Raw genomic sequence first — 12,524 nt, forward strand, 5'->3', positions numbered from 1 at the left:
TATCAAAAACATGCGATAATCCTTTGAAGCATGCGGTTCTTATAATAGTGTCTCATTTTTCAATAACAAGCAATAGTATTATTTTACTTGCACGATTTTAAATTCCAAGTGCTTTTAATCGGTTCTCATATATCTGTATTGTTCTAATAGTTTTATAAGTTGATCTTCAAATTTATAATTAGACTCAGATTATATTCCTTCGTGTAATTCATAAAACAAACCATAAGTAACTCTATATACACTCAAACCATTGTCTTACAAACATAAACACTTCAGTTTGAAACTGGATGTGATATTTGATTCTATTTAAGGAAAGCTATAAGTATCAAATGCCAATGCTTAACGACATCGTTTACTTAGAATAATCAATAATTACAATTTATATCATCGCAATTTCATGTGATTGCTATTTTTATTAGCGAAACCTACATAAAATAAAGTCAATAGTATGATCCATTTCTAAGATTGATAAAATTTTTCCAGAGATGTATCCGCTGGAAATAGATAAAAAGTTGATTCACATATATTTATCTAATGTTTGGCAATGCCCCCCCCCCTCGGTTGATAAGAGTGTCATTTGGGCAATTCCCGTAGGAATCGTACGCCAACATTGATTCCATCAACTTAATCTCCAAATATCGGAACAATTGTCAGAGTGGTTCATGTATGTAAATCCCCAAAGTTCAAATGTATTATGTATTTCTTTCCGTAGAATATATTTTAATCATAAATATTTGACACTATAACCTTCAAAATGGCTGACAATTAAAGTAAAGACTTTATAAGATTTAAACAGTGGTAAGTTTATATATGGATACATATATATTTTTGATTTTATTAACTATTTAGCTTATGCTATGTTCATAATATATTCATATAGGTTGTAGAAAAAATAAGAATGATATTGTTTCTATAATTGTATAACACCAGCATGGAAACGTTCTATGATTATACGATCTTTTACTTTGTGATTTACTTTTTAATTTTCCCAGATTTTATTTTATCAATCGTTGCTCTGCACTCCACCCTAATATAAAATCTTTAAATATGAATTGAACTAGATTGTAGATCATATATCCAAGGATATAATTTCCGTATGCGTTTACTTTATCTTCTAGACATGTTCGCTATCAACTTCCCAAAATTAAAAAAAAATGGAAACTTTAACAGGTTAGTTTTCCTATATTTTTATTTGTACATACATCATCACGAATTACTATATATAAACTTTATCAGCACAGAACAAGAAAATTATTTTGTTATTGCTAATATTTGTTAATATTTGCGAAACGCAATTAATTTTTATTCCTTTAACACTATTATTAATTGAAAAATCTTTCCCTTACTATTTCCTTTTTTTTATAATCAACACATCTTGATATAGCTTTATGATGCTTGATAGAAATAAAATATTTATTTATCATGAAAAACAATAAAACCTAAGAAGTTCAGTCGATTTAAAAATAGTCTAATTACCACATTCTATGATATTTTGTTTCATATATTTCCAGAAATTAAAAATTATTTTCCTAAGCATATGTTTGTAAAAAGACATAATAACAGATCGAATGAAATCCGGCCCATGGAAAATATGAAAAATGATAATAATACTTATACAGTTGTTAATGATGATGATGACGATGATGATGATGATAATAATGATGATGATGATGATGGTGGTGATGGGAAGAATGGATATATTGTTTTGTCAAAAAATCTAATAAGTTGATAGAAAAAAAACAGGTAATATATTATAAGCTAGGTACATATGATGACTATTTTTGTGATACTATTCAGACGTGATGAGAAATGGAATAAGAAAAATATTTATATATTCATTAAATTTTAGTCTTCATTTTAAGACTACCACGGGATGGCATGTTTGGTTTAATTACATAACTATGAAATTGAAAAAAAACAACTTATCTTAAAGCATTCAATTACATCTTTTCTATTTTCTCTCTCTGTCTCTAATAACTTAGACAACTCGTATCAATGTAATGGTTGGAAATATTAAACATGCTGTTTACCCAGCGCTTACAGACACATACACAAATGCACTTGACTTCCCACTAGACACTATCCTGCAGTGTCTACGGTTTCTCTGTACAGGGGTTTGTAAGAACAACCTGGCATAAGGATACTTTTCCCTTAAAGTAAATCCTGACCAAATATTCAAAATCACATTTTGTATTTGCTGCCCACTATGGTTTACTCACATTAGCTTTTACGAGAAATGGTGCACCTTCTCCAAATGATGTTGCATCAAGTAATAGCACGAAGCTGGATACTCCACCAGACTAGATGAATTCTTGTCCTGGAATCCAATAAGACCAAGAGACCAAAACGAAAGATATACCACAACATCTGAAAATAGTTAAATGGGGAGAGGAAAATTATGTTCTCAATTTGTTTACTAACTCAGTGTTTGAAAGATAAAACTTTTATGGCACATTCGAATATCTATGTATCCCATATAGAGTTCAAGTGTAAGCGCCAGGTCGTGGGCCCCGTGATTTCTGAGAACTTCAACTGAAGTTAAATGAAACAAAAAAACACAAACACAGACGCACGCACACAGACACACACACATAGACACACACACACACACATATATATATTTATATATATGTGTATACATCTCTCTCTCTCTCGTTCTATATATATATATATATATATATATATATATATATATATATATACACACATAATATGGACGATTCGATTCAGCAACTCTGATGAGTCGTGTACAAAGAAACACGTGTCAGTGGATAATAAAGTTTTAAATAGTATATATATATATATATATATATATATATATATATATATATATACTATTTAAATTAAAATTTCTAAAATTATGTTCTCAATTTCTTTACTAACTCAGTGTTTGAAAGATAAAACGTCGTGGGCCCCGTGATTTCTGAGAACTTCAACTGAAGTTAAATGATACACAAAAACACAAACACAGACGCACGCACACAGACCCACACACACATAGACACACACACACACATATATATATATATATATTTATATATATGTGCATACATCTCTTTCTCTCTCTCTCTCTCTCTCTCTCTCTCTCTCTATATATATATATATATATATATATATATATATACACACATAATATGGACGATTCGATTCAGCAACTCTGATGAGTCGTACACAAGGAAACACGTGTCAGTGGATAATAAAGTTTTAAATAGTATATATATATATATATATATATATATATTATAAAAAAGTGAACCATATCGTAAATTCAATCAACTAAAAAATGGAAACCGGGGTGAGGAAAAGAAAAAAAAAATATATATATATAATGGGGCAAGTTATATGTACAATTAAATAAAATAAATAAGTCGATTAAAAATATCAATGCAATATTTCTTCTCGCCATTTTATTTGGCAAAGTAATCATTTCATTGCGGCTAAGCAATTAAAATGCAATAATGAGATTTACATTTCTCGCCCAGATAAAGGCAACGGTGTAGTTATCCTTGACCGTCAAGACTACATTGCAAAAATGCTTTCTATTCTTAACAATGATAGCAAATTTATCTGTTTAGGTTCCCTGGACTCTGATGACACTCCTTCAATTGAAACCAAGCTTCAAAATAAACTACTTCGATGGCATAAACTTAAATATTTATCTAAGGAAGTTTATAATAATATCCGACCGGTGGGCTCTCAACGCCCCAGGATTTACGGATTGCCTAAGGTACACAAAATTGATACTCCATTGAGACCAATTTTGTCGATGGTAGGTTCGGCCCAACACAATCTGGCTAAATGGCTGGTTTTAATTCTTGAACCAGTCTGTTCTTTTTATTCAACACATTGCACACCTGATTCTTTTCATTTCGCATCGACTATCAAGGAGCTTCCTCTTACCACTAACAACTGTTATTTGGTCTCCTTTGATATTAGCAATTTGTTTACCAATGTTCCTCTTGACGAGGTCATTGATATATGTGCTGATTTTCTTTATAGAGGCCCTGGCCCCCTCCCCTCTTTTCCTGAGGCGGTGTTCGTTGAACTTTTGGAACTTGCTACTAAGTCAGTTTCCTTTAGTTTCAACGATGTGATATATCGCCAGTTCGACGGTATATCGATGGGATCACCCCTTGGCCCAACTTTGGCCAATATTTTTGTGGGTTTTTTAGAACAGACGTTGTTTGACAAGTGCCCTAGACCAGCATTTTACATGCGTTATGTTGAGGACACTTTTTCTTGTTTCGCAACGCATGATGAAGCTATGTCCTTTTTCCACTTATTAAATAATTTACACCCTTCTCTCAAATTTACGATGGAGGTGGAAAAAGATAACTCCCTTCCTTTCCTTGATGTGTTAGTTTCTAAACGTGGGCTTTCCTTTATGACATCTATTTATAGAAAACCCACTTTTACTGGTCTTTATCTTAGTTGGGATTCTTTTGCACCCACAACCAGGAAACTAAATCTTATTAGAAACTTAACCCATCGGGCACTTGCTATTTGTTCCCCACCTTTTATTGATGTGGAAATTGAAAACATTAAAAGGATTTTTATTACTAATGGATATCCACCTCCATTAGTTAACTTAGTTATTAATAAAAAAATTAAATCCTTTTCTGAGCTACCAAAATACGGTCCATGTAGATTTCCGGTATACCTTAGGTTACCCTGGATTGGACTTGAAGGCCAACTTATTTGCGATAAGATTTCCTCTCTGGTGTCTTCTAATTTTGGTGCTCTATCGCTCCGTATTGCCTTTTCCACAAAAACCGCCTTTCCCTCATTTCGTAAGGATGTCTTGCCTATCTCCCAAACTAGTAATATTATTTATAAATTTCAATGTCGGTGTGGTGCCGTCTATATAGGCAAGACGACCCAGCGTCTTCAGGTTAGAATCGCCCAACATGTCCCCCGTTTCATCAGGGATCATCAAGCTACTACCAGAAAATCCCAACTGATAGAATCGTCCATCGGCCAACATTTGGTCGATAAAAAGGAATGCGGTCTTGTTTTCTCTCCGGAGTGTTTTTCTGTTTTGCACCGAGGACGCACAAAGTTCCATCTGTCTGTCCTCGAAGCACTTGCCATCATTGCTAACCCCCCTACTTTGTGCAAGCAGAGAAACCTCCGGCTTCAGTTAGAATTATTTGGGTAGTCAGGTTTTTTTTTTTTTTTTTTTTTTTTTTTTTTTCTTAACCTCTCCGCTCGTATTCCATATCACTACCAAATATTCTAAAAAATAATAATTTTCAGACTTATGACCCTTGAAAATGTTTGTCTGAACGAAAAGCGCTTTGGGTATATTTTAACGATCTTTTTTAATCGACTTATTTATTTTATTTAATTGTACATATAACTTGCCCCATTATATATATATATATTTTTTTTCTTTTCCTCACCCCGGTTTCCATTTTTTAGTTGATTGAATTTACGATATGGTTCACTTTTTTATAATTATTCTAAAATTTTGCCAATCGAATAAAGATATATATATATATATATATATATATATATGAAAAGATAAGTATATTCAGTATATTGATCATGATGCACACTTTTTGGATAATTAAACACCGGAATTAATGGTCCTTGATGGAGTGCTCTGGAGAATTTTACGCTTACTCGTTAGTTAAACTTCTTTCCTGTGTCCACTTTCTGTATGGAATCCACACAAAATGCAAAAAAGTCATACCGGCAGACGATCTACTAAAAATACACATCCTCCGCGATGCCACCGTTGTTTGAATTGAATATTTTTAATTTTCGCCTATTTGTTTTTACTCCAATCATCAGTTTCATTATTTTCGTGCTTGATTTTGTATCTGAATATGAAAGTTAATTATGTATGTGTATCCAAAAGAATCCTTCAGATTTTTTTATGGAAATTGCTCCAGACAAAGCATGTAGCTTCTCAATTTAAGAATTACATACAGCAATTCTTCCCTCTTTGACAGAAAGATCATTCCTGGCATATGAGAACGAAAAGGCAAAATAAGGAAATCGACAGTCACGCAGTTGCCGAAAGTAAACTCAATATCAACATTTTACTCTCATTTAATTATAATATGGGGTCGGCTTAGAAAGGAACCCTTAAGAGCCGACTCAGAAATAAAGGTAAGAGTATATTTTCTTTGCTTTCTCCCTTGCATCTTCCAAATTTTCCAAGACATTCCCATTTTTTGCAACTGAAAAAAAAACATTACGTTTCTGTAAAAAATATATAATAATTGTTTATTTTCGTTATTTTTATTTGCTTTGTTTAGTTATACGCGGCATTTTCTAAAATTTTAAGAATACATCTAACTTACCTGCTTGTTACTTTGTTATTCAGGTAACTGAAAATCGATGCATCAATCAAACAGATTTGTTTCAGAAAGATAATATTGTCGTTGTGTTCGTTATTTTTACTTGTTTTGCTTAATCATCTTTCATAACAACTTAAGAGATACGAGCTATAGAAATACGAATTCTAAAGGCATTTAAAAAGAATACATGTTAAGATTTCGAATCTTTAGGGTTAGAATCTCTCGACTGGCTTAATCCTGACTCCCTGCACTGATGATTCCCGAAATGGAGGAAACATTAGTGTCTGTAGGTATTTAATTATTATAGTAAATAATGTATTTATAACTAACATATATATATATATATATATATATATATAAAATATTTTTTTTACTATAATAATTAAATACCTACAGACACTAGTGTTTCATCCTTTCGGGAATCATCAGTGCAGGATGTCACGATTTACACCAGTCGACAGATTCGAACTCGGCAACACGAGCCATCTCTGGCTCGATCAGCAAAGACCGTATCCATTCAACTTCCATCAACCGCGTGAAATAACGTTGAATTTAAACATTTTAATGTTTTAAATGCTCTATATAAAACAACAATAAAAAATAAAGTTCACAAGCCAAAAGCCTCTGTAAACTTAAAATAAATAGACATGCAGTAGAACCCCGGAATGCAGCGGCTCTAAGATACGTTTATTTTAGTTTACAGAATAGAATACAGTTTTCCGGTCCCTGGTTACGGTATTTCACCCGACTTACGTGTCATCTATAATGTTATTTGATAATATTCATGTGTATTATATACTGTACTGCATTTTGTACTAATTTTTAATTCTATATTCCAGGGTTCTACTGTATTAATATTGATATAGTATAAAAGCTCAATGCAACAAGATAGGAAATAGAGCTTATCATAGAAGAGCACAATTTGAAAATGTAAATTATATTTTACATGAATTTACTGCTCCACAATTTACTCAGATATTTCTTTAATTCGCGAAGTTTCATATTGTGCGTTCTTATAATCAGAGGAAAGATATTAAAAAATATCATTAAGCGAAGCTATGAATTTGTTGATACTGGCATCAATTGAAACAGTATTATATGAAAGTTTTTCATAACTGCAAAAACATTTTTAATGCAAAGAGTCCATGCAATGAGGAAAACAATAAACAAAATAAAAAGATGAATTACAAATCAAAGATTAAAAATCACGATGAAAAGATTATGGAGAGATTAAGTATTTTCATGACGGAACATTGACTCTTGTCATCATTTCATGACGAAATCATGACAAGAGTCAATGTTCCCATGAGAAGAAATCGGATTTATACCGTTGACAAATAAATCTAAATTAAAAATCACAAATTTGTGTAATCCAAGTCTGCATAAATCCGTTTGCTAGCATTCGATTATAAAGATTGTTTCGAAGCGTTACAGTTTCTTTCACTTAGGGATAATTGCGTCGACTTAACAACGTTTATACGCTTTAGTAATATAATCAGGTTTTACTTTATTATGAAACCAATTAAGGGAATTTTAATATTCCTATTTGAATATTTTGTCGAAAAATAAATTCATGCAAAATACAATTCACAGTTTTAATTGTGTTTTTCACACACAAACACACACACACACACACACACACACACACGCTCATATATATGCATATATGGAAGTCAAAGGAAGATAATACAATTAAGAGGAGACTTATAGAGATCTGGGCTTGACCGTTTCTCCTGATCTTAAATGAAACTCATACATCAAATCTGTTGCCAAGGTCGCTGGGAAAATGGTGGGATCCTTCTATCGATCCAGTAGATATTTCACTGCTGATGCAATTCTCTAATAATATAAGAGCCAACTACGTCCAAAGATGGAGTATTGTTGCCACATCTGGACAGGAGCTGCTAGAAAGACTTTATCTTGCCTTGAAAGAGTTCAAAACAGACTTCATAGCCTAGTGGGGGAATCCCTTTTCTCTTCCCTGCAATCTCTTTCTCACAGAAGAGACGCTGCGGGCCTATCTCTGCTTTATCGTTATTTTCATGACAAGAGCTCGCCTGAGCTTCAATCTATGGTCCCCCCTCGCCAAACTTTCACAAGAAACACTCGTCTAGCTGAAAACACTGCCAATAATTTCCCCCACTCTTTATCTGTCCCTAAATGAAAACGTAGATCCCATGAACAAAGCTTCGTTCTTAGAACTGCACACCTGGTTTCCTGTTTCTCACCTGACTACAACTTGGATTTCTTCAAGTCTAACATAAAGAAATTCCTGATAAACCACCCTCTTAAGTAATCCAATTTATCAAATCTCCAATATTAACGATTACTATTATATTATCCCATTGATTACTGTACACGCAATAATCCATATCCTCGGGTGGCCTCCGGGCCTGGATTAGTAATGACTCCTATGTAAAAAAATGTGCATATATATATATATATATATATATATATATATATATATATATATATATATATATATATATATATAGTAAGTTATAAAATATATATGGCGATTAAGCTACACTGAATATTCCGCGTTTCATGCACTCTAGGATTCTTCAGGCTTATGTGCAGAAGCCTGAAGAATCCTAGAGTGGATGAAACGCGGAATATCTAGTGTAGCTTAATCACCATATATATTTTATAACTTACTAACTAACTCTATCTACCTATTGAGCAATTTTGAAGTAAATACTTAAAGTTTACGCATGAATTTATACTTTCGTATATTAATTTTATGTGAGTAAATGAAGTAGTTATATATATATATATATATATATATATATATATATATATATATATATATATCGGTACAAACCTACAAAGATTTAACGAATAAATAAAAGTTTGGGTTAATTAATTATCTTGAAAGGAAACGTTTTGATTCCCATTTTTGTCTTGATTTATAGAAAGTTGTCTACAGTTTTCTTTTGTATTTACTTTTCTAACATCTAGTTTTAAACAATTTTATTTCTGTATTCTTTTTTAAATTTTACGTTATTTCGTTAGAGTATTAATGCGAACAATGATGACACATACCTTTTTCATAATTTATGACGAAGAGTATAATAATAATAATAATAATAATAATAATAATAATAATAATAATAATAATAATAATAATAATGCAGAAGATATTTTTTTTCCAAAATATGATGAATTATTAGTGTTATGGGGTTAAAGGGTAATAAATGAAAGGAACACAGGATTTTTAAGAACGAAACATGTATTCAAATATATTACAAGTAAAATCGAGTTTACAAGCAATATCATTGCTCAACGGTAGGACGTGGCACCGGTCTCGTTACCGGAAGTAACGTCACTAGATGAAGTGACGTCATAAGATAGTCCATTAATCTCATAGAGAGTTGTCTCCAACTTAGGCAATTAATTACTGGATCATGATAATGATAACAGATCGACATCTCTAAATGACTAGAGTACAAAAATAACTGACACAAAATAAGTTGGGGGAAGCTTTATTAAATTCTAAATAAATAAGGAGAAGCTTATTATATATAGTATGATATATAAGATGGTATATGGTCTTTAACATAGTGTTGAGATTAAGGGGTATATGCATAAGGGTTAAATTGGGGGTGTATTGTTGTTGCGTGGTAATTTATTTTAACAGTTTGTGTGGTGTCTATTTTCTATGGAGTGGTATTTTTGACTAGTGCAACCTAAACGGCAAATGGAGGCTATAAAATCGCTGATAATTTTTTTTTTTTTGGGGGGGTATGCAAGGTTGTAAAATTTAAAGGTAATATACGGCAATATTTTTACCCCTTAATCTCAACACTATGTTAAATACCATATAAACTCTTATATATCATACTATATATAACAAGCTTCTTCTTATTTATTTAGAATTTAATAAAGCTTCCCCCAACTTTCTATAATTCCTCTTAATCGTTTTCGTCCCTAATGAACCCTACGCTAGACGCCGCATCTTCCCCATGCTACCTAGCACCTTCTCCACTCTTCTGATGAGAAGCATTAGGCTTCAAAATGCCCTGGCATAAAGACTCCCTTCTATCCCCCAAATTTTGCTTGTATGCCATTATTCAATAAATGGTCCATTTTATATCTACCAATATATAGTTTTGTGACTTCATTTCTTATTCTTGTTGTTCTATTATATATATATATATATATATATATATATATATATAGTGTTTAAGTACATCATCATTTAATGACGACATCTACTGTATTAGGTTATTTTCTAAACAGAATGATATATAGAGATCACGAGAATAAACAATATACACATAGTGTAAACTCTGTGCACATGGATTGTATTTGCTTACGAATAACCTCACCTCATTTTAAACTGAACTGGTATAACTTTAAGCCGACGTGGTGACGCAGTTTAAAAATCAATGACGTTCTAGTATTAATACTTTGACTTTGGCGTTCAGTATAGTCGAAACTAATTTCACATTAGCCAATTCCGATTATTGAGTTTTCTTGTGAAGTAAATCTATTAAAATTCATGTGCTACTTATTTGAACCTGAGTATCTGAGATCGTCTATTTCATTATGTAGAAATACTTAAAGTGAAAGTTGCATACTGAGTCATCAATGTCTCTAACTTTAATATGATAGAGATTAGGTAAAAAAATAATTTATATATAAACTAATATATATATATATATATATATATATATAAGTAGTCATATATATATATATATATATATATATATATATATATAATCTTAAATAAGAACTTCGTACCTATATTCATACGGCATAATCACGTTGACACACCGGGTCCCGCTGGATCACCGAAGTTAAACAACCTGATCAGTACTAAATGGGCGACTATTTGGCACTTCCAGGTACTGTATATGCCCTTCTCTTATCTCGGCATTGTTTCTAGTCGGCCTTGACACTGGACTCAAACAGTGCCGATTCAAGAGACGTGGTGTAGATTGTGCAACCATTGTCTCACAAATACACGCGCAGCTACTCCTACAAAGAGTACCCTATTCTTTCGTTACTGAACGAAGGTATCGACGTAAATTTAATGACAAAAATCGTGCGTTAGAGTTTAAGGGCATATATAAGTTTTTTTTTATTTCTGAAAACCTATTTTACCAAATCAAAAAGTCATTTAAGGATATAGGTTAGTGAGATTTTCAGTTGTATAACATAGCTATAGTTAGGTAGCTTTGAGAACTGTGATTAATTCACATGAAAGCTGGATACATTATTAATATTTTATAAGTTTTAAAAATAGCATGAACTAATTATTTATTGATATCAACACAAAATACAACTAATAGTTTTTAATATTTGAGATGAGGAATAATTGTTTGAAATATTTAGATTACTTGAGCGACTGTTTTCATATTGTGCGTTATTTGAACTTTTATAGTGTTAGTTACCCGGAAAACGTCGGGTGGCTACTCATAGGCGATTGTGAATGTTTGTGAATAAAAAAAATGTTTGGATAGTGTTGTGGTTTAAATGTTGAAAGAAGAACGAGAAGGTTTGGAAATAGTGAACAAAAATATATATTAATAGAAAATACAGAAACTTATATCGGTTGAGTAGAACTCTACTCAGCGTGAAGGACAACTAAGGTTATGACCCACTCCCACTGAGTCTCAGGTTTAGACTGCTCGATCGCAGAAACTGGTTACCAGAAGTGACATCAGTAATAACCCATCGTTAGAATCTGTAGGGGAGGAGGAAACAGATAGCAAAATGAAAGTTCTGAAAGCAAATTAGGAATTTTATAGAAATAAAATGTATATGGTAAAATTTAAATGACTATGTATTTTTTAACACGAACAAAAAGTTGGGAAAATAGATCAAAACAATAACAAAGCTACATTGGTGCTATCGTCCAATAACTAACAAAATTAAGTATTATTGCAAATTACAATAAATTTACCTATAAGCACACCTATACATATAATATGCATTATTAATTAGAAAGATTGTCAAATAATCACGAGATATATTTATAAAAATTCAATTATTATAACAAAGTTTCGGAAATGAACAGTTAGTTATGCTTAGAATAATATATACACGTTTCAGGCTACTCCTTTATAAAAATACATTTAAGTAGAGCTTGAATTACATATTGTTTAAATTGCTCAGCATCTTCAATTAAATTAATTCCAACTCCAGATAATATCCATTTGATATATTTGAAATAATTCAATAAACCCCTGAAATTTAGATAGAAAAGCC

The sequence above is a fragment of the Euprymna scolopes genome, chromosome 4 (assembly GCF_053919585.1).
Source record: "Euprymna scolopes isolate OS-2025 chromosome 4, ASM5391958v1, whole genome shotgun sequence".
Lineage (NCBI taxonomy): Eukaryota > Metazoa > Mollusca > Cephalopoda > Sepiida > Sepiolidae > Euprymna > Euprymna scolopes.